General features: G+C 34.0%; 1 protein-coding gene across 2 annotated transcripts in view; it reads left to right on the forward strand.

Moving 5' to 3' along the window:
* The window catches only part of LOC149792524 (dynamin-binding protein-like), a 115,965-nt gene that overhangs the window by 15,418 nt on the left and 77,505 nt on the right, over positions 1 to 23,042 (forward strand). The gene's annotated exons all lie outside the window — the stretch shown is intronic.

A 23,042-nucleotide genomic window follows, 5' to 3' on the forward strand; every position in this document is an offset into this window, starting at 1 on the left:
CCAGACTTTCTATATGGGTAAATTCCAGTGACGTGTTGGATGAGTCTGATATTTAGCATTGTATGATTTAAGGTTCAGGGTCAAAGATCGTGATGCACAGTACACATTGACTGTTAGTTAATCTTCAATTTAAATAGTGCTAATCTGACATCCATTATGTGACCATCTTGAAGGTCTTGTTTTTGCAGCTGTTCTTACATGAGAAGTCATTTTGACATTGGCTTATGATCAGAAGAGTGTAGTTGAAAAGTACTAAACCTCAATATGGCCACCTTCATGGCTGTCTTGGAAATACTATTATCTGTTCCTTCCAAATGGATGGCTATACAAACGTATGTTTTCACCAGCAGACATCTTATGACACTTAGTCGGTCCTAAATGAAAATTATGCCAGTTGTATATCCAATATGGCTGTCACAACAGCTGTCTTGAAAATCTTTTTGTCAGTACTGCCCCTGAATGGATGATCGCCATAACATGGGTCTTCAACCAAATCTTTAACCAAAAGGCCTCTAATGGTGTCTGCTTTGTCCTAAATCAAAATGGTGCAAATCTGACATCCAATATGTCCACCACAGCAGCTAATTTGAGAATCTCATCATCACTGAAGAATATCAGAGATGGTTCTAACACTCAGCAGTTAAAAGGAATAAATTTTGTTGAATTCCTGGAATTTCTTTTTGCGCTGTAGAGTGTCAATACCTTCAAAAGACTCCTGTTTTGGTGGGGGCCCCAGACTTATGTTTGATTGATGTGATTGACAATGCATAATAAATCTATGAATGAAAAAGACATGTCTCCTTGAAAATTAAGAAGAAAAAAGACATTCTGCATGGACTGACTGCTATGACTGAAGGACATTTAAATATTCCAGATATTTGGTTTAGGAGTTGTTGTGTGTATGTAATAATGGCATATGGACAAACTCAGTATTTTGGGATTGCTTTGAATATTTCAGATGATGTCAGTACTACTGTATAAATACAATAAGACTAGGTGAAATGGACTTAAGAGTTACATCTTCAGATTCTTGTCAACCTGTAGAGCATCAGACCCTTTCAGGGACTCTTGGCAAACACTGTGTGTGTATATATGTGTTTAACTCTGAGCCAAATAAGTGTTGACATTATTAGTGCTGGTCTTTGGATTAAGAAAGTTTATTACCTAAAGGTTCCATGTGTGGTCACATTTCCTCAATTTTTTTTTTCCTTTCAGCTATGAATAACATCTCAACTATAATATGATTTTAAAAAATCAGTTTCATAGACTGGTACCCGTACCACACTTTAACATGCATTCGTGGCCCAGTCCATTAAAAAAAGTATTTGCCAGACTTTTGAATTGTGGAAGATTCAAAGAAACATTAAAATGGTATGAAATTTAAAAATTTAAACTGCATAGTTAAATTACGTTAAAATTTAATATCTATGTCTAATTTTTGATTCATGAATATAGGTACATCGTTATCTTGATAATTTCTAAACAGCCTCATAGGATATTATTATGGTTTCTCTTTATGTTTTTTTAAAAAGAAAAATATTTTTTTCAATAACTGTTTGAGATTATTCAGTTCGTAATATTCTATGTAAATAAATCAACATTAAATCCATTACTGCTAACCAGGTTAAATACGAAACTGCATTATACTGAGAACCGCAATATATATGAAAGATCATGCTATATTTAGAATATCATAAAAAAAATGCTATGGTATTGTGTGCACTATCAAAATTTGTTAAATAATGGAGTCTTTGAACAGAAATGAAGATAAAAGTCCTAAGAAGTTTCACCTTGTTTTCTTTCAACCCAACTTACTATACATTGGTATGATATTGGTCATGGGGTCCATAGTAGTACAGCACTATATCCAGAATCATGTTATAATGAAGCACGTTATAATGGAGAGTGAGAGATGTATGTATATCTAATTACCATAACTTTTTTGTGCTGTCTTTATCCTCAGGTGATCAGAGGCAGATTCTGAATTAGATTCATACCATGGTCGTAGCAAGCCATGATATGTGTATTACTGACTTGTTACTACTCAAACATTTTATTTGGTCCCAATGGTGAACAGGGTGAAAAGAAAATCGACTCTTTTAACAATTTCATTTTGGATAGTATCACTCTGATCTATTAATTTTGATGAATATATGTGAAAAAGTCATCAACATGTTTGCAAATCACCTATTGTGAAGACACCTGACTGTTTGCATATTGTGTGTGTTACTGCTACATTAAAATTTAGTTAACTTGCAGTAGTCTAGGTATACTATCAGTCTGTGTCAAATGCTCATGTACATAATGTACATCAGAGGTAAAAGACTGAATTCACAGACATGACCATGAGACATGTGCAGATTGTGCCAATTATTTTGTCTCCATGCCATGTGGATATGTCTTGAATATTTGAGTGGGACATTTGTGCTTTTTCTTGCTCTGTAGATGAAAAATGCACCCTTGATTGAACCCAGGCCTGGCCCTAGAAAGTGCAGGCCCCAAGGCAGAATGTGGGGCCCAAGGCAGCAAGCAGTGAGCACGGGGCCCCAAGCAAAAAAAATTGCATTGCGAGTTAGTGCAGGGCCCAAGGCAGTTGCCTTGTTCACCTTGCCCTAGGGCTGGGCCAGATTAAACCCTATTATATCAAGCTAAATTGAAATCAAATGCTATAATTATACAACATTGGAGACTGAGTCAGTGGGTTTGCAGTTTTGATTTCATTCATAAGGTGTCCATTTTGTGGCCAGGCCAGTAAAAATGAGAAAAATAATTGGTTCACTGCTTTAATGCAATCTTCATTTTTTGTTATTTCCATGCCTTCAAAGAAGCATTTGGATATTGAGATAGTCTGTTGGTACATGTATGTTTCTGCCCTTCCTTATTTTGATCTCCTTCCATAAGTTCAATCTGATTAAAATCAGGTCTCTGCTGGCTTACTTGAAGATCTGACAGTGACCACTTATGGGTCATGTTTTGGTGACCCATGTTATTACCATAATCGCCGATTTTATCAGCCAGTCATAGGATGTCTAATATCTTCATATTTGGAAGACAGAACATTGTGGCTGAAGAACATCAATGTGTGCCAAAACAATTTGATGACACTTTCAGATTTTTGACAGTGGCATTTCATTGACTAATTCAAGGTCATCAGAACATGACCCCAGTGCAGTCACTGTCAGATCTTCACATAGGACAGAGGAGATCTGATTTAAAACCATTTACTTGTTATAGGGTGGGCATCTTGAAGGTTGCAAACCATGGTCCAGAGTCCAAGTGGGGAACAACATTGGATCCCAGGACAAATTTCATTTGTATATGTTAATTTGTCTTTTTATGGTCCATAAGTTTATATATAGCTGTATGGTGGGAATCACAATGTTTAAACTTATGCAAGGCCACGTTTCTGGAGATGGGGAAGGACATTGAGATCAGTGTCACTTACATGTAATAATTTCTCTGTTCATGCCCTGTAAGTTTATATATGGTTGTAGGGTGGGGTTCTTATTAGTTTAAAGTTACGAACCAGGGTTTAAGTTTCATGGGGTAAAGGATAAACCCTGTGGTCAAAGTCAGTTGTACGCATAAATATTCCTTTTTTATGCCAGGCAAGTGTACATGTGCTCTCTATATGATGGAGATCGCAGTACATGTTGTGACCTAGGGTCTCTGTTTTTTTGAGTAGCAAAAGACCCAGAGGGGCATCACCCAGGGATTCCAGTCTGATATTTGCTGACACTTGTGTAATTGTCATTCATACCATTTCTCAGACATGTGTGACTTAATCAGCCCCCAACCATCTAACCTTATCGCCAGGTGTGTGATACAGAATGTCAGGTGTGGACCAGTAAATATCCAAAGGACTCAGGGTTTTTTGCAAGTTTGCAGCTTTGGCAGTGTAGGATGAGTTTAAAGAGATTACACCTGTATCGCCATATTTGGCAGTGTAGGATGAGTTTAAAGAGATTACACCTGTATCACCATATTAGGCAGTGTAGGATGAGTTTAAAGAGATTACACCTGTATCACCATATTTGGCAGTGTAGGATGAGTTTAAAGAGATTACACCTGTATCACCATATTTAAGGATTTTTTGGACTGTATCATAAGTATCTACCTCAAAAACTCATTAATAAAGAAATATGTAAAAATTTAAATTGTACATTTTCATCCGAAATGCATAATTTCCAATTAATAGAATCTACAAAGAATACAAATAGACTTTGGCCTCATGACTCACTATCGAAAAATTCTTAATGATTTAATGTTTTTTTTATCATGATATAAATTTGTATTATATTCCTATGTAAGCTTGGTATCTACAGAAAATAAATGCAGTGGTGTACATGTAAAGGTTGAGTTTTCCTTGACTTTTCAACCCTCTGTTCTATGCGCAGTTAATTTATTAGGGATTCACACCAAAATAATTATTAGAGCATCTTGTACAGAATGGGAAGTTAAAGACAACTGAAACTTATACATTTTGTTGCTTATAATTAGATAGGTTTTACCGAATCTTTTCCCTTCTTTCAAGTCTTCATTTCCTGTGTTTTAAGTATTATGTACAATACAAGTGAGTTTTTTTCTTCCGCCATAACATAATTCACTGTGTCATGCATGTGCTGCCAAGATATACAATGAGTTTCATGAGTATTGCCAATTAATTATTGATATCAGTTTCATTTCCTTTGCTGTTTTTGCAATATATAGTTATGAAGTACTTTCATATGTGTGAATGTGTTTGTTCCTATTGCTAGTCACGTATTCATTCTTATAATTACCAGATTTTAATTTTTAAAAAGTAGGTCACTTTGACCTAAGTCTGCAACATTTACATGTGTCAATGGCTTGGTTTAGTTGACTGCTTCCAAACTTTTACAAAGTCATTAGATGTGTAAATGAACATACACCTTGCTTTCTGTGATGCAGGAACTACTTTTTCCAATTAAGATGAGATATTTCCACCTCACTGCTAAGATGACAGATTTTTCTGTTTATTGTTTTCAAGATTGAATGGCATTGCTAGGAAAAAGCTCTTATTGATGAGAATTGGTTATTCTGCACTGTACACATTATATTTCATTAGTTTGTTTTACTGATCTTGCTGACATCACAGTCAAACCTGTATTGAAAGATCACTTCTCTGTAAGACCACCTGTCTTGAGTGACCATAATTTTTGGTAGAAGTGGTTGTCTTTCAAAGCAGGTTCTACTATATTTACCTTTGAACACTGTGTTCAGAACCTTTTAATTAATAACACTTTATTGTAAAGAAACCATTTCCAGTTTGTAGGCCACTGTAGTTTTCTTAGTTATTGTAGATCCTATAAAAGCATTGAATGCACATGTCCAACAGCTATGTCTGATTTCATTATTGAATTTTTCATTATGTAGGTACTGTACATGTAGCAGTACACAACAATATCACCACAATTCAAGGATGTTTGACCTCAGTTGTTATATAGTCAATGAAGACATAACTTACAAACTGAATTATCAGAGATGAAAGCAGTAAAATGAATTCAAGTTGTGCGAAGTGCGATATGCAACATGACTGTTGTTGTTGTAGGGTTTAACGCCATTTTTCAGCACACGATAGGCTCTACATGGTGGCCAGTATTAATGGTGGAGGAAGAACCCGGGAAAACCTCGGATAGAACCACCGACCCACGAGAAGCTACTGGCAAGCTTTCTCACATGCCCACATTGGCTGAATCCGAGACTCGAACCCAGGCAGACAGAGGTGAGATGGCAGTGATCCATAATGGAGAGCGCTTTAGACCACTCAGCCACTCGGGGCTGTCCAACATGATTGTCAATGGTTGCATATACATTGCTATCAGCATATTTGGGGTAAAGTTTAGTTTCATATCATTTTGAATAAACAGCATCATTTTAGTTATTGTATACTGTGTACATGTTTATAAATTTTGGTAAATGTTGCAACGTTATTTTGATCCCCTTGTTGACTTGATAAACACTAGTTGACAAAATTTGGCATAAAGCATTTTGCATAGATGGCTTTCAAAGGTTTAGAAATTACGCCAATCCAATGTCTGATATGGCTGCTGCTAATAAAAATAGAAAAATCTTGAAAATACTTTTTCTCTAAAGCCACAGAACAGAATGTTACCAAATTTTACTGAAAGCACTTTGAATAAAGGCCTTTCAAGTCTATACAAATGACACTGATTTGACATCAGATATTGCCATCAATACTAAGTAAAGATAAAAAATACTTTAAAAAACAACATCTGAAACCAAACAGCAGAATTTAACCATATTTGACAGAAAATTATTCTGGCATGAAAAAGCTTTCAAATTTATACAGTAATACATGATATGTTAAATATGGCCACCATTATTGGAAATACAAATCCTTTGAATGACTGCTCAAAAGCCACTCAGCAGAATATGAAGACATTTTTCAGAGAGCACCTTGGCTTGAAGGGTTATTAAGTTTGTGAATGATGCCAATCCACCATCAAATATAGCTGCAGCTACTAGAAATATTAAATCTTTTAATAACATTTTTTTAAAGCTGCTTAAGAGAATTTGACACAGTTTGCCACAAAGCATCCTTCCTTGATGGTCCTTCATATTTATAGAAATGATGCTGATCCACCTTCAGATATGGTGGCCATTACTAAAAACAGAAAAACGTTTGAACAGCTTTATTGAAAAAACTTCTCCCTGGTCTCGGGGCCTCAAGTGGCCGAGTGGTCTAAAGCGCTGTCCGTTACGGATCACTGCCATCTCACCTCTGTCTGCGTGGGTTCGAGTCTCGGATTCAGCCAGGGTGGGTATGTGAGAAAGCTTGCCAGTAGCTTCTCGTGGGTCGATGGTTCTTTCTGGGGTTTTCCTGGGTTCTTCCTCCACCATTAATGCTGGCCGCCATGTATAGCCTATCGTGTGCTGAAAAATGGCGTTAAACCCTACAACAACAACAACAACAACAACAATCTCCCTGGTTTCCCTATTTTGACCTCATATCCCTATTTGAGTTTCTTGGCTAAATCCATGTAGGCAAGGTTAGATTTATGGGCCAGTGTCATAACAGTACATCTCAGACATAATACAGACAATTCAGGAGTTATCTGAAATTCATGGAAAATCTCCCCCCTTCCCCTTTTCCCCTTTAACACCACCCTCTGGGCCTAGATTAAAATTCCAGGAGCATTGGCGTAATTTTCATCCATAGGGCTATCATGTGTGCCAAGTTTCATGTGTTTAGTTGTGTAGGAAGAGTTTAAGTGCGTGTGATTTAGATTTTTTATGCAGCTTTAACAACTTTTGAGTCATATCTATGATGTCTGCAGTGTGGCAGTTGATACTGATGTCTACCACTGGGGCATCATGTCGCAGATATGTACATCGTGTCCCACCCAGTCACATGATCCTGACACAATGCAGACCAGTCCTAACACTAACCTCTTAATGCTGAGTGTCAAGCAAGGCAGCTGCTTGTACCATTTTTATAAGTCTTGGGTATGACTTGGCTGGGGTTCTAACCCGTAACCTCCCACATCCAAGGCAGATGCTTTAACCACTTACGCTGCCAGAGTGGTCGAGGAGTTTAAGGACATCACCCATGCATGGACAGACTGTATTACATTATCCCCACACTTCTTTGAAAGGATAAAAACCCATAGCACCATAAGTTCAAGGACTCTCAAATATGTATTTAATACTAGTTATAATGTTATTGCCTAGATGTGTAAAGTTTGTGCATCTTCATTCTTTGATCTGAATTTTTGCATTGAATCTACTAAAGGTATTTTTCAGTTAGCAACAAATGCTTGGGCTTTTTGTTTTTGGCACATTATAAAATATGTTTTACTGCTACAGCTTATCTGTGGAAGGAGGCATATAGTGTTAGCCATGGTCATCCAGCCTGTCCCCTCATGTGCTATCCAGTCCTGTCCTGTCACATCTGTCGTCTATGGAATGAAGATATAGTGTTAGCCATGTCAGTCCATAATGCCCACTCACATCATGTCCTGTCCTGCCACATCTGTCACATCTATGGAGGGGGAGCATAAAGTGATCCATCCATAATTTATCCTCATGTCCTGTGTTATCATTTCACATCTGTCAAATCTTTGGAGAGGAGCATATAGTGTTAGCCTTGTCCATCTATCCTGTCTCTTTGTAACCTGTCCTATCCTGTTACATCTGTCATTCATATTGATAGGAGTATATAGTGTTATCCATGTCTGTCCATAATGTCCCTTCATGTCCTGTCACATGTCATATGGAAGGGATCATATAGTGTTAGTTATGTCCATCCATCCTATCCCCACATTATGTCCAGTATTGTCACATCTATCAAAGATTTTATTTCCACTCAGTAATTTTTGAAGGACATACATGTATTGGATGAAAATAAATTGCAAATTTTGGTATGAGGTGATATTAAAATGTTCAAATCATGTTCATTTTTCACCTTGATGTTCAGATCATGATAGCTCACATGTTTACATCTGTCCATCCATTACGATACATCTGTCCATCGATTACTATACATCTGTCCATCCATTACTATACATATCTCCATCCATTACGATACATCTTCCATCCATTACGATACATCTGTCCATCCATTACTATACATCTGTCCATCCATTACTATACATCTGTCCATCCATTACTATACTTCTGTCCATCCATTACTGTACATCTGTCCATCCATTACTATACTTCTGTCCATCCATTACTATACATCTGTCCATCCATTACTATACATCTGTCCATCCATTACGCACCGCTCCGGTGGCCTAGTGGTTAGAGCGTCTGCCTCGGATGCGGGAGGTCGTGGGCTCAATCCCCGGCCAAGTCATACTAGAGACTTAAAAAATGGTACTAACAGCTGCCTCGCTTGGCGTTCAGCATTAAGAGGTTAGTGTTAGGACTGGTCGGCCTGGTGTCAGGATAATGTGACTGGGTGGGACATCATGCTACATGTCTGCGGCATGATGCCCCAGTGCTAGACATCACTATAAACTGCCACATTGCAGACATCGTAGCGATATGACTGAAAAATTGTTAAAGCTACGTTAAAAATAAAAATCACAAAAATCACAAATCCATCCATTACTATACATCTGTCCATCCATTACGATACATCTGTCCATCCATTACTATACTTCTGTCCATCCATTACTGTACATCTGTCCATCCATTACTATAGATCTGTCCATCCATTACTATAGATCTGTCCATCCGTTTCTATACATCTGTCCATCCATTACTATACATATTTCCATCCATTACTATACATCTGTCCATCCATTACTATACATCTGTCCATCCATTATGATACATCTGTCCATCCATCCATTACTATACATCTGTCCATCCATTACTATACATCTGTCCATCCATTATGATACATCTGTCCATCCATTACTATACATCTGTCCATCCATTATGGTACATCTGTCCATTCATTATGATACATCTGTCCATCCATTATGATAAATCTGTCCATCCATTACTGTGTTCTTTATGTAACCTGGACTCCTTCTACACTGATTGAAGGGGTGTGATCTTATTTGGTACTTTAGGAGGATGGGCAGATAATAAGAATGGTTTTGGATCCTGAATGCAGTCCCCAAAGGTGAAAAGGGTGGGTGGTCAAGGACTACAGTGTTATAGGAAATATGGACTCTTTTTCTTTGTGACCTGATTTGCAGGAGGTTGGACATATTGGACATTATGTTTCAGGAGGGTAAATAGATGCCAACAAAGGCTTTGAATCCTGAATACAGCCTGATGGGGGTGGGGCACAGAAATAAAAATCTTGAATATTTGTGACACTTTCCATCTCTGCTTAAGTAAAAAAAAAATTTAGTTGAGTGAACAGTCTCTGATGAAATACTTTAATTTTCAAATGATTACATAAGTATCCAGATTTGCAAATCTTGTATTAAAATGCAAACTTCACTGTACAAAATAACATTTTAAAAATTGATAACTAGTAAAGTCTTCATTTCCATATACATTAATATTCTTTCACCATAGAATGCTTCTTTGACTTAAAATATCGCTTCCTTGACTTAAAATATCGCTTCTTTGACTTAAAATATCACTTCTTTGACTTAAAATATCGCTTCTTTGATTAAAATATCACTTCTTTGACTTAAAATATCGCTTCCTTGACTTAAAATATCGCTTCTTTGACTTAAAATATTGCTTCTTTGACTTAAAATATCACTTCCTTGACTTAAAATATCGCTTCCTTGACTTAAAATATCGCTTCTTTGACTTAAAATATCACTTCTTTGACTTAAAATATCACTTCTTTGACTTAAAATATCGCTTCCTTGACTTAAAATATCGCTTCTTTGACTTAAACTATCACTTCTTTGACTTAAAATATCACTTCTTTGACTTAAAATATCGCTTCTTTGACTTAAAATATCGCTTCTTTGATTAAAATATCACTTCTTTGACTTAAAATATCCCTTCCTTGACTTAAAATATCACTTCTTTGATTAAAATATCACTTCTTTGACTTAAAATATCGCTTCCTTGACTTAAAATATTGCTTCTTTGACTTAAAATATCGCTTCTTTGACTTAAAATATCACTTCTTTGACTTAAAATATCGCTTCCTTGACTTAAAATATCACTTCCTTGACTTAAAATATCGCTTCTTTGACTTAAAAGATCGCTACTTTGATTAAAATATCACTTCTTTGACTTAAAATATCGCTTCTTTGACTTAAAATATCGCTTCTTTGACTTAAAATATCGCTTCTTTGACTTAAAATATCACTTCTTTGCCTTAAAATATCGCTTCCTTGACTTAAAATATCGCTTCTTTGACTTAAAATATCGCTTCTTTGACTTAAAATATCACTTCTTTGCCTTAAAATATCGCTTCCTTGACTTAAAATATCGCTTCTTTGACTTAAAATATTGCTTCTTTGATTAAAATATCACTTCTTTGACTTAAAATATCGCTTCCTTGACTTAAAATATCACTTCTTTGATTAAAATATCACTTCTTTGACTTAAAATATCGCTTCCTTGACTTAAAATATCACTTCTTTGACTTAAAATATCGCTTCTTTGACTTAAAATATCGCTTCTTTGACTTAAAATATCACTTCCTTGACTTAAAATATCGCTTCCTTGACTTAAAATATCGCTTCTTTGACTTAAAATATCACTTCTTTGACTTAAAATATCACTTCTTTGACTTAAAATATTGCTTCTTTGACTTAAAATATCGCTTCTTTGATTAAAATATCACTTCTTTGACTTAAAATATCGCTTCCTTGACTTAAAATATCACTTCTTTCATTAAAATATCACTTCTTTGACTTAAAATATCGCTTCCTTGACTTAAAATATCGCTTCTTTGACTTAAAATATCGCTTCTTTGACTTAAAATATCACTTCTTTGACTTAAAATATCGCTTCCTTGACTTAAAATATCACTTCTTTGACTTAAAATATCGCTTCTTTGACTTAAAATATCGCTTCTTTGATTAAAATATCACTTCTTTGACTTAAAATATCGCTTCTTTGACTTAAAATATCGCTTCTTTGACTTAAAATATCGCTTCTTTGACTTAAAATATCGCTTCTTTGACTTAAAATATCACTTCTTTGCCTTAAAATATCGCTTCCTTGACTTAAAATATCGCTTCTTTGACTTAAAATATCGCTTCTTTGATTAAAATATCACTTCTTTGACTTAAAATATCGCTTCCTTGACTTAAAATATCACTTCTTTGATTAAAATATCACTTCTTTGACTTAAAATATCGCTTCCTTGACTTAAAATATCACTTCTTTGACTTAAAATATCGCTTCTTTGACTTAAAATATCGCTTCTTTGACTTAAAATATCACTTCCTTGACTTAAAATATCGCTTCCTTGACTTAAAATATCGCTTCTTTGACTTAAAATATCACTTCTTTGACTTAAAATATCACTTCTTTGACTTAAAATATCGCTTCTTTGACTTAAAATATCGCTTCTTTGATTAAAATATCACTTCTTTGACTTAAAATATCGCTTCCTTGACTTAAAATATCACTTCTTTCATTAAAATATCACTTCTTTGACTTAAAATATCGCTTCCTTGACTTAAAATATCGCTTCTTTGACTTAAAATATCGCTTCTTTGACTTAAAATATCACTTCTTTGACTTAAAATATCGCTTCTTTGACTTAAAATATCGCTTCTTTGATTAAAATATCACTTCTTTGACTTAAAATATCGCTTCTTTGACTTAAAATATCGCTTCTTTGACTTAAAATATCGCTTCTTTGACTTAAAATATCGCTTCTTTGACTTAAAATATCACTTCTTTGCCTTAAAATATCGCTTCCTTGACTTAAAATATCGCTTCTTTGACTTAAAATATCGCTTCTTTGATTAAAATATCACTTCTTTGACTTAAAATATCGCTTCTTTGACTTAAAATATCGCTTCTTTGACTTAAAATATCGCTTCTTTGACTTAAAATATCGCTTCCTTGACTTAAAATATCGCTTTCTTGACTTAAAATATCGCTTCTTTGACTTAAAATATCACTTCTTTGACTTAAAATATCGCTTCCTTGACTTAAAATATCGCTTCTTTGACTTAAACTATCACTTCTTTGACTTAAAATATCGCTTTCTTGACTTAAAATATCGCTTCTTTGACTTAAAATATCACTTCTTTGACTTAAAATATCGCTTCCTTGACTTAAAATATCGCTTCTTTGACTTAAACTATCACTTCTTTGACTTAAAATATCACTTCTTTGACTTAAAATATCGCTTCTTTGACTTAAAATATCGCTTCTTTGATTAAAATATCACTTCTTTGACTTAAAATATCGCTTCCTTGACTTAAAATATCACTTCTTTGATTAAAATATCACTTCTTTGACTTAAAATATCGCTTCCTTGACTTAAAATATCGCTTCTTTGACTTAAAATATCGCTTCTTTGATTAAAATATCACTTCTTTGACTTAAAATATTGCTTCCTTGACTTAAAATATCACTTCTTTGATTAAAATATCACTTCTTTGACTTAAAATATCGCTTCCTTGACTTAAAATATCGCTTCTTTGACTTAAAATATCGCTTCCTTGACTTAAAATATCACTTCTTTGACTTAAAATATCGCTTCCTTGACTTAAAATATCACTTCTTTGACTTAAAATATCGCTTCTTTGACTTAAAATATCGCTTCTTTGATTAAAATGTCACTTCTTTGACTTAAAATATCGCTTCTTTGACTTAAAATATCGCTTCTTTGACTTAAAATATCACTTCCTTGAGTTAAAATATCGCTTCTTTGACTTAAAATATTGCTTCTTTGACTTAAAATATTGCTTCTTTGACTTAAAATATCACTTCTTTGACTTAAAATATCGCTTCCTTGACTTAAAATATCACTTCTTTGACTTAAAATATCGCTTCCTTGACTTTAAATATCACTTCTTTGACTTAAAATATCACTTCCTTGACTTAAAATATCGCTTCTTTGACTTAAAATATCGCTTCTTTGACTTAAAATATGACTTCCTTGACTTAAAATATCGCTTCTTTGAATTAAAATATCGCTTCTTTGACTTAAAATATCGCTTCCTTGACTTAAAATATCACTTCTTTGACTTAAAATATCGCTTCTTTGACTTAAAATATCGCTTCTTTGATTAAAATATCACTTCTTTGACTTAAAATATCGCTTCTTTGACTTAAAATATCGCTTCTTTGACTTAAAATATCACTTCCTTGAGTTAAAATATCGCTTCTTTGACTTAAAATATTGCTTCTTTGACTTAAAATATTGCTTCTTTGACTTAAAATATCACTTCTTTGACTTAAAATATCACTTCCTTGACTTAAAATATCACTTCTTTGACTTAAAATATCGCTTCCTTGACTTTAAATATCACTTCTTTGACTTAAAATATCACTTCCTTGACTTAAAATATCGCTTCTTTGACTTAAAATATCGCTTCTTTGACTTAAAATATCACTTCCTTGACTTAAAATATCACTTCTTTGACTTAAAATATCACTTCTTTGACTTAAAATATCACTTCTTTGACTTAAAATATCGCTTCCTTGACTTAAAATATCACTTCTTTGATTAAAATATCACTTCTTTGACTTAAAATATCGCTTCCTTGACTTAAAATATCGCTTCTTTGACTTAAAATATCGCTTCCTTGACTTAAAATATCACTTCTTTGACTTAAAATATCGCTTCCTTGACTTAAAATATCACTTCTTTGACTTAAAATATCGCTTCTTTGACTTAAAATATCGCTTCTTTGATTAAAATGTCACTTCTTTGACTTAAAATATCGCTTCTTTGACTTAAAATATCGCTTCTTTGACTTAAAATATCACTTCCTTGAGTTAAAATATCGCTTTTTTGACTTAAAATATCGCTTCTTTGACTTAAAATATCGCTTCTTTGACTTAAAATATCACTTCTTTGACTTAAAATATCGCTTCCTTGACTTAAAATATCACTTCTTTGACTTAAAATATCTCTTCCTTGACTTTAAATATCACTTCTTTGACTTAAAATATCACTTCCTTGACTTAAAATATCGCTTCTTTGACTTAAAATATCGCTTCTTTGACTTAAAATATCACTTCCTTGACTTAAAATATCGCTTCTTTGACTTAAAATATCGCTTCTTTGACTTAAAATATCGCTTCCTTGACTTAAAATATCGCTTCTTTGACTTAAAATATCGCTTCTTTGATTAAAATATCACTTCTTTGACTTAAAATATCACTTCTTTGACTTAAAATATCACTTCTTTGACTTAAAATATCACTTCCTTGAGTTAAAATATCACTTCTTTGACTTAAAATATTGCTTCTTTGACTTAAAATATCGCTTCTTTGACTTAAAATATCACTTCCTTGACTTAAAATATCACTTCTTTGACTTAAAATATCGCTTCCTTGACTTAAAATATCACTTCTTTGACTTAAAATATCGCTTCCTTGACTTTAAATATCACTTCTTTGACTTAAAATATCACTTCTTTGACTTAAAATATCACTTCTTTGATTAAAATATCACTTCTTTGACTGAAAATATCGCTTCTTTGACTTAAAATATCACTTCTTTGACTTAAAATATCGCTTCCTTGACTTAAAATATCGCTTCTTTGACTTAAAATATCACTTCTTTGACTTAAAATATCACTTCCTTGACTTAAAATATCGCTTCTTTGACTTAAAATATCGCTTCTTTGACTTAAAATATCACTTCTTTGACTTAAAATATCACTTCTTTGACTTAAAATATCACTTCCTTGACTTAAAATATCGCTTCTTTGACTTAAAATATCGCTTCTTTGACTTAAAATATCACTTCCTTGACTTAAAATATCGCTTCTTTGACTTAAAATATCGCTTCTTTGACTAAAAATATCACTTCTTTGACTTTAAATATCACTTCTTTGACTTAAAATATCACTTCTTTGACTTAAAATATCACTTCTTTGATTAAAATATCACTTCTTTGACTTAAAATATCGCTTCTTTGACTTAAAATATCACTTCTTTGACTTAAAATATCGCTTCCTTGACTTAAAATATCGCTTCTTTGACTTAAAATATCACTTCTTTGACTTAAAATATCACTTCCTTGACTTAAAATATCACTTCCTTGACTTAAAATATCGCTTCTTTGACTTAAAATATCGCTTCCTTGACTTAAAATATCGCTTCCTTGACTTAAAATATCGCTTCTTTGACTTAAAATATCGCTTCTTTGATTAAAATATCACTTCTTTGACTTAAAATATCGCTTCCTTGACTTAAAATATCGCTTCTTTGACTTAAAATATCACTTCTTTGACTTAAACTATCACTTCTTTGACTTAAAATATCACTTCTTTGACTTAAAATATCGCTTCTTTGACTTAAAATGTCGCTTCTTTGATTAAAATTATCACTTCTTTGACTTAAAATATCGCTTCCTTGACTTAAAATATCACTTCTTTGACTTAAAATATCGCTTCTTTGACTTAAAATATCACTTCCTTGACTTAAAATATCGCTTCCTTGACTTAAAATATCGCTTCTTTGACTTAAAATATCGCTTCTTTGACTTAAAATATCGCTTCCTTGACTTAAAATATCACTTCCTTGACTTAAAATATCGCTTCTTTGACTAAAAATATCGCTTCTTTGACTTTAAATATCACTTCTTTGACTTAAAATATCACTTCTTTGACTTAAAATATCACTTCTTTGATTAAAATATCGCTTCTTTGACTTAAAATATCACTTCTTTGACTTAAAATATCGCTTCTTTGACTTAAAATATCGCTTCTTTGACTTAAAATATCACTTCTTTGATTAAAATATCACTTCCTTGACTTAAAATATCACTTCTTTGACTTAAAATATCACTTCTTTGACTTAAAATATCACTTCCTTGACTTAAAATATCACTTCTTTGACTAAAATATCACTTCTTTGACTTAAAATATCACTTCTTTGACTTAAAATATCACTTCTTTGACTTAAATTTGTAAGTAAAAAAATTAATGTATGGATTGAATTAGCAATGAAAAATTAGAGGCTTCCAAATATGTTTGATTGGGAATGGAATTCCTAAACATTAATTTGCTCTGTTAATCCAGAAATCTGCATTCTATATCCATATATAAAAATTGGGAACCGAAGTGTAAAAATACTTGATAATCAGGAAGTAATCTGTCCAAATATAAGAAAATTCAAAAAATTTTATTTTAAAATACAGTTGAAAAACATTTACCTATGCAATTTTGGAGGTGTGTCAATTTATAAATCTCTGATTGGCCAAATTCTATTGGCAAGCCAGAGTTATAAATTGATCATGTAATACTGTGTGTGAGAACATTTAATGTAACCTGACCGTATTGTAACAATAATTGTACAAAAATTTCTGCTTAGATACTTGCAGACTGGAGCGCTAATGATTAAATAAGCACACTGCGATCAAATTGTCCACACTTTTGACAGTTTTTAGCTAATAAATTATGTGGGTCATGAGGTCATCATTGTTTACCAATTGTGCCTACAATCACAGTTTGTTGATGGTTGTACAAATAAAGTTGAGTGATTTAAGCTTTGAACTTTATAGGGCCTCATTTCAGAACAAACAAGCAACATCAATTATTGGCTCATTAGCAGCTGTAACAGTTGTAAAAAAAGACTGTTAAAAATTAATGCATTATATAAGTTTACGCATATAACTGCAATATATCAGTTTGTATTTCCATTACATGTATTATGGCAACACCATCAAGCTAGTGTAGAAAAGTGGAGATACCAGCCAGCATAAAAGAGATTTGCCAGTAATTCTTTAAACTTGTGCTTTTATTCAAATGCATGTTATAATTAAGTGAAATAAATACAGATAAATAGATGTATTCAATAATTTGTTTCAGAGATTTTGGAATATACATGTACAGCTAGCAAATATATCTGCAGGTACACGATATGATAACATTGCAAAATAGAAATGTGTGTGAATCAATTATCTGGATTAACTCATTAATCTGGACATATTTATTGTTGGGAACAGTGTCCAGATTAACAAGGCTCCACTGCATGCATGTGTGTGTTGGTGTATGTGTCTGTGTGTGTACAAAAGTAGGAATGCGTATATTAATAATATACAATAGATTGAGGAGATAGAATGAATATATAGGTATGCATGTATTAATGTATATTAGATTGTGGAGATCTGAGTTTGAACTCATTTAGCTTCACTGACAGATTCAGTATATAGGTAAAAACTGTCATGTTGGTCCTTGTCAGTCAATAACCATTCATGCTGGAAAATAGTTTAGGCTATCTCCTGCTGTGTGAAGTTGTATTATTCTTGTGGCCTTGACACACCTGAAACATTGGTATAAGAGTATGTGATACATATCCAGTTTATAGTCAGAAATGGTTACTGGTATAGTTGATTCAGATATCAGGTATGTTTCTATGCTGTTTAGCAGGGTAACTGGAGGTTATTATGTCTTTACATAGCTGCATTTATTTACATCTCATATTCTTGACAGCTTGATAAAGAGAAATTACATTTCCCTGTTTACATTTACCAGTGCCTATTTCATAGACTGTCGTTAAGGTAGCTTTTAAACTGTTACATTTTATGTTGGCTTAAACAAATGCTAACATTTTATGTTGGCTTAAACAAATGCTAAGTAATTCTAATTCAATGACAGGTCATTCATCTTTCAGATGAGTCAAATTAATATTTTAGAAAGCTGTTTCTTGATGCCTTTGTATGAAGGTTGGAGATAATACATAATTGATAATGCTGGATGCAGTGTATTGTCAGTTTCCTTGATAGAAAGAAAAAGTGTAAATATACAGAGAATTGTTTATACATATATACATACATACATACATACATACATACATACATACATACATACATACACAAACACATACATGTATGTGAGCTGTCTTTTGTTTCGGGTTGAAATAATAACGCTAGCTTGTCGATTGTGGGATTTATAAATGGTACGAGGTAAACCTAAAACAATACAAAATGCATACTTAGAATACAAGACAAATACAATACAGAATATAACCGACACAAATACAATACACAGTATACAACCCACCCATCGGCATTTATAATTTTATCACAGAAACACTAATTATCCCTTACCAGACTCGAAGGGTATAATTTTTCCAAATTAAATTCAATCCCTTGTCTTTCATTTGTGTGAAAGACCAGTGCTCTTCACAACTTGCAATACTTGAGGTGTTGTCCGTCTCCAGCCTCTAGGAATACCTGAAGCTTTTTGTTAGTTTGGCAGGGAAGTAATTTTAGTACTCGTGACGCACAGGAATCATGCACCGCGATCAATCACTCGCTCGCTCACTCATGACAACTACGCACATTGGTACACGGCGCATGTCCTGGGCCACATATATATGCATTTATGCATACATACACTTCTACATTTTTGTTTTGTTTTTGTGGTTTATCAGATTATGTATTTATTTATTGGCTATATCAGGCCAGGGAAATAGGAGCAGAATGCTTTTCTAAGGGACACATTAAAGCAAACAACCAATTGTGGCCACAGTGGGTATCAATGGAATACAAGTCTTAGTGGGTATCAATGGATTACAAGTCTTAGTGGGTATCAATGGATTACAAGTCTTAGTGGGTATCAATGGATTACAAGTCTTAGTGGGTATCAATGGATTACAAGTCTTAGTGGGTATCAATGGATTACAAGTCTTAGTGGGTATCAATGGATTACAAGTCTAAGCGGGTATCAATGGAATACAGGTCTTAGTGGGTATCAATGGAATACAGGTCTTAGTGGGTATCAATGGATTACAAGTCTTAGTGGGTATCAATGGATTACAAGTCTTAGTGGGTATCAATGGATTACAAGTCTTAGTGGGTATCAATGGAATACAAGTCTTAGTGGGTATCAATGGAATACAAGTCTTAGTGGGTATCAGTGGATTACAAGTCTTAGTGGGTATCAATGGATTACAAGTCTAAGTGGGTATCAATGGAATACAGGTCTTAGTGGGTATCAATGGATTACAAGTCTTAGTGGGTATCAATGGATTACAAGTCTTAGTGGGTATCAATGGATTACAAGTCTTAGTGGGCATCAGTGGAATACAAGTCTTAGTGGGCATCAGTGGATTACAAGTCTTAGTGGGTATCAATGGATTACAAGTCTTAGTGGGCATCAATGGATTACAAGTCTTAGTGGGCATCAATGGATTACAAGTCTTAGTGGGCATCAATGGAATATAAGTCTTAATGGGTATCAATGGAATACAAGTCTTAGTGGGCATCAATGGATTACAAGTCTTAGTGGGTATCAATGGAATACAAGTCTTAGTGGGTATCAATGGAATATAAGTCTTAGTGGGTATCAATGGATTACAAGTCTTAGTGGGTATCAATGGATTACAAGTCTTAGTGGGTATCAATGGATTACAAGTCTTAGTGGGTATCAATGGATTACAAGTCTTAGTGGGTATCAATGGAATACAAGTCTTAGTGGGTATCAATGGAATACAAGTCTTAGTAGGTATCAATGGATTACAAGTCTTAGTGGGCATCAATGGATTACAAGTCTTAGTGGGCATCAATGGATTACAAGTCTTAGTGGGTATCAGTGGATTACAAGTCTTAGTGGGCATCAGTGGATTACAAGTCTTAGTGGGTATCAATGGATTACAAGTTTTAGTGGGTATCAGTGGAATACAAGTCTTAGTGGGTATCAATGGAATACAAGTCTTAGTGGGTATCAATGGATTACAAGTCTTAGTGGGTATCAATGGAATACAAGTCTTAGTGGGTATCAATGGATTACAAGTCTTAGTGGGTATCAGTGGAATACAAGTCTTAGTGGGTATCAATGGAATACAAGTCTTAGTGGGTATCAATGGAATACAAGTCTTAGTGGGTATCAATGGAATACAAGTCTTAGTGGGTATCAATGGATTACAAGTCTTAGTGGGTATCAATGGATTACAAGTCTTAGTGGGTATCAATGGAATACAAGTCTTAGTGGGTATCAATGGATTACAAGTCTTAGTGGGCATCAGTGGAATATAAGTCTTAGTGGGTATCAATGGAATACAAGTCTTAGTGGGTATCAATGGATTACAAGTCTTAGTGGGCATCAGTGGAATATAAGTCTTAGTGGGTATCAATGGAATACAAGTCTTAGTGGGTATCAATGGATTACAAGTCTTAGTGGGTATCAGTGGAATACAAGTCTTAGTGGGTATCAGTGGATTACAAGTCTTAGTGGGTATCAGTGGAATACAAGTCTTTGTGGGTATCAATGGATTACAAGTCTTAGTGGGTATCAATGGAATACAGGTCTTAGTGGGTATCAATGGAATACAGGTCTTAGTGGGTATAATGGAATACAAGTCTTAGTGGGTATCAATGGAATACAAGTCTTAGTGGGTATCAGTGGATTACAAGTCTTAGTGGGTATCAATGGATTACAAGTCTTAGTGGGTATCAATGGATTACAAGTCTTAGTGGGCATCAATGGAATGCAAGTCTTAGTGGACATCAATGGATTACAAGTCTTAGTGGGCATCAGTGGATTACAAGTCTTAGTGGGTATCAGTGGAATGCAAGTCTTAGTGGGTATCAATGGATTACAAGTCTTAGTGGGTATCAATGGATTACAAGTCTTAGTGGGTATCAGTGGATTACAAGTCTTAGTGGGTATCAATGGAATACAAGTCTTAGTGGGTATCAGTGGATTACAAGTCTTAGTGGGTATCAATGGAATACAAGTCTTAGTGGGTATCAGTGGATTACAAGTCTTAGTGGGTATCAATGGATTACAAGTCCGACACTCTACCTGTAAGCTACTGCAGCTCCCTACATTCATACATGTACATGTATATAATTACATACATATCATGACATGCACACAGGCAGCCTATGAGACAAGCAAACATGTATACGTATATATATACACATACAGGGATGGTCCTGGCTTTTAAAAAGCTGTCGCCAGAAAAATCGCCAACCTCAATATTTTGTCGCCAGTTTTCAAAAAGTGTCGCCAAAACAAGTAGTGTACATTTTTCCAAGTGTTAATTTAGTCTATTAATGTAACAGGCAATGAAAATTACAAAAGATGGGTTAGTTAATACTTTTATTACAACAAGCATTAACATAATGTTACAAAGTGTTACATGAAGATCTGTTGCGATTTTAGGACTGCCCACTTGTTGAATGCAGTTTCAAAGTCTAATTTTTCACATCTGTACATGCTGATTCTCATTAAATTCTCGAGAGATGAGATGCAGAGCTTATTTCTGATGTCAGTTTTTATGAGGTTCATCTTACTGAATCCACGTTCACAGTCTACAGTGCTGACAGGTGACACCAGTAGTCTCTCAGCAGCCCCACCCCACACCCCACCCCTTTAAGGCTAGCTTCACAAAGCTTGTAGTGAATTGCTTCCTAAATCCCAAGAATGATCACTGAATGCTGTATAAATTTTCTCGACAAGCAAAATAGGATCTCCATTCCCACGAATGAAACTTACAAGAGTCAACACCTGGCAATATTGGACCTTATATATAAGCAAAAATCCACACCCAATTTAGGGATTCTTTCACTCCTGTATTTTGAGAAATAAATAATTATTAATTATGCAAAACTGTTTTTTTTTTTTTGTGCTATTTCTTGTTGTGGAGTTTAAGTCTCTGCAGCCGTAACACGGAATTGATGGCAAAAGGAAAAGATCAATGAGTAAAATGCTGCACTGGCGACAGATATAATTGTGATTGAGATTTTGTCCATTTGCTTTGTATTTATACACAGTGGGTACTTCAAACGTTATCAGTTTTCTATAAAGGTTCAGCGAAACTATTGTATTGGTATATGTAAAAAAAACAAAAAAAACAAAACAAAAAAAACCAAAAAAAAACAGAAGGATTAGTCATACAATTAATTGTATCTATTCTATTCGCGTCTTCAGAAGTCGGTCAGTTGTAGGTATAGTGCGGTAGCATGATTGACTATCGCAGCATACAGTACTCAGCCCAGATGTCAGCATAAGCAGATTATGATGTAACAATGCACTGTAAAGATGGGGTCGTCAATACGAACAAAGGATCGTTTGTGTAACAGATTGATTCCAATGCATTGCTTAGTCAAGTTTGTGGCTTCCTTTCATTCTCCCTTTTAATTTATCCAGTCCAAATCCATGATTGTATGTACAAATTAAATAACCAAAAAGTATGTCGCCAAAAAAATCGCCACATGGGATATTTTTGTCGCCAATAAAGGAAAAAAATCGCAATTTGCGACACTGGCGAAGCCCAGGACGATCCCTGCACATACATATCATAGTGACATGCACACAGGCAGCCCATGAGACAAGCAAACATGAAGAGAAAGAGGCATGATCTGAATGTCATGAAAATAAAAATATACAGACAGTTAAGTTCAATACAGTACTCCCTCACAATAATGCAGTTTATAGTAGCCTTAAAAGTGACCACCTTATGGGTGAGGTTGTTCT

This window comes from Sinohyriopsis cumingii, chromosome 9, assembly GCF_028554795.1.
Source record: "Sinohyriopsis cumingii isolate HCF-2022 chromosome 9, ASM2855479v2, whole genome shotgun sequence".
NCBI lineage: Eukaryota > Metazoa > Mollusca > Bivalvia > Unionida > Unionidae > Sinohyriopsis > Sinohyriopsis cumingii.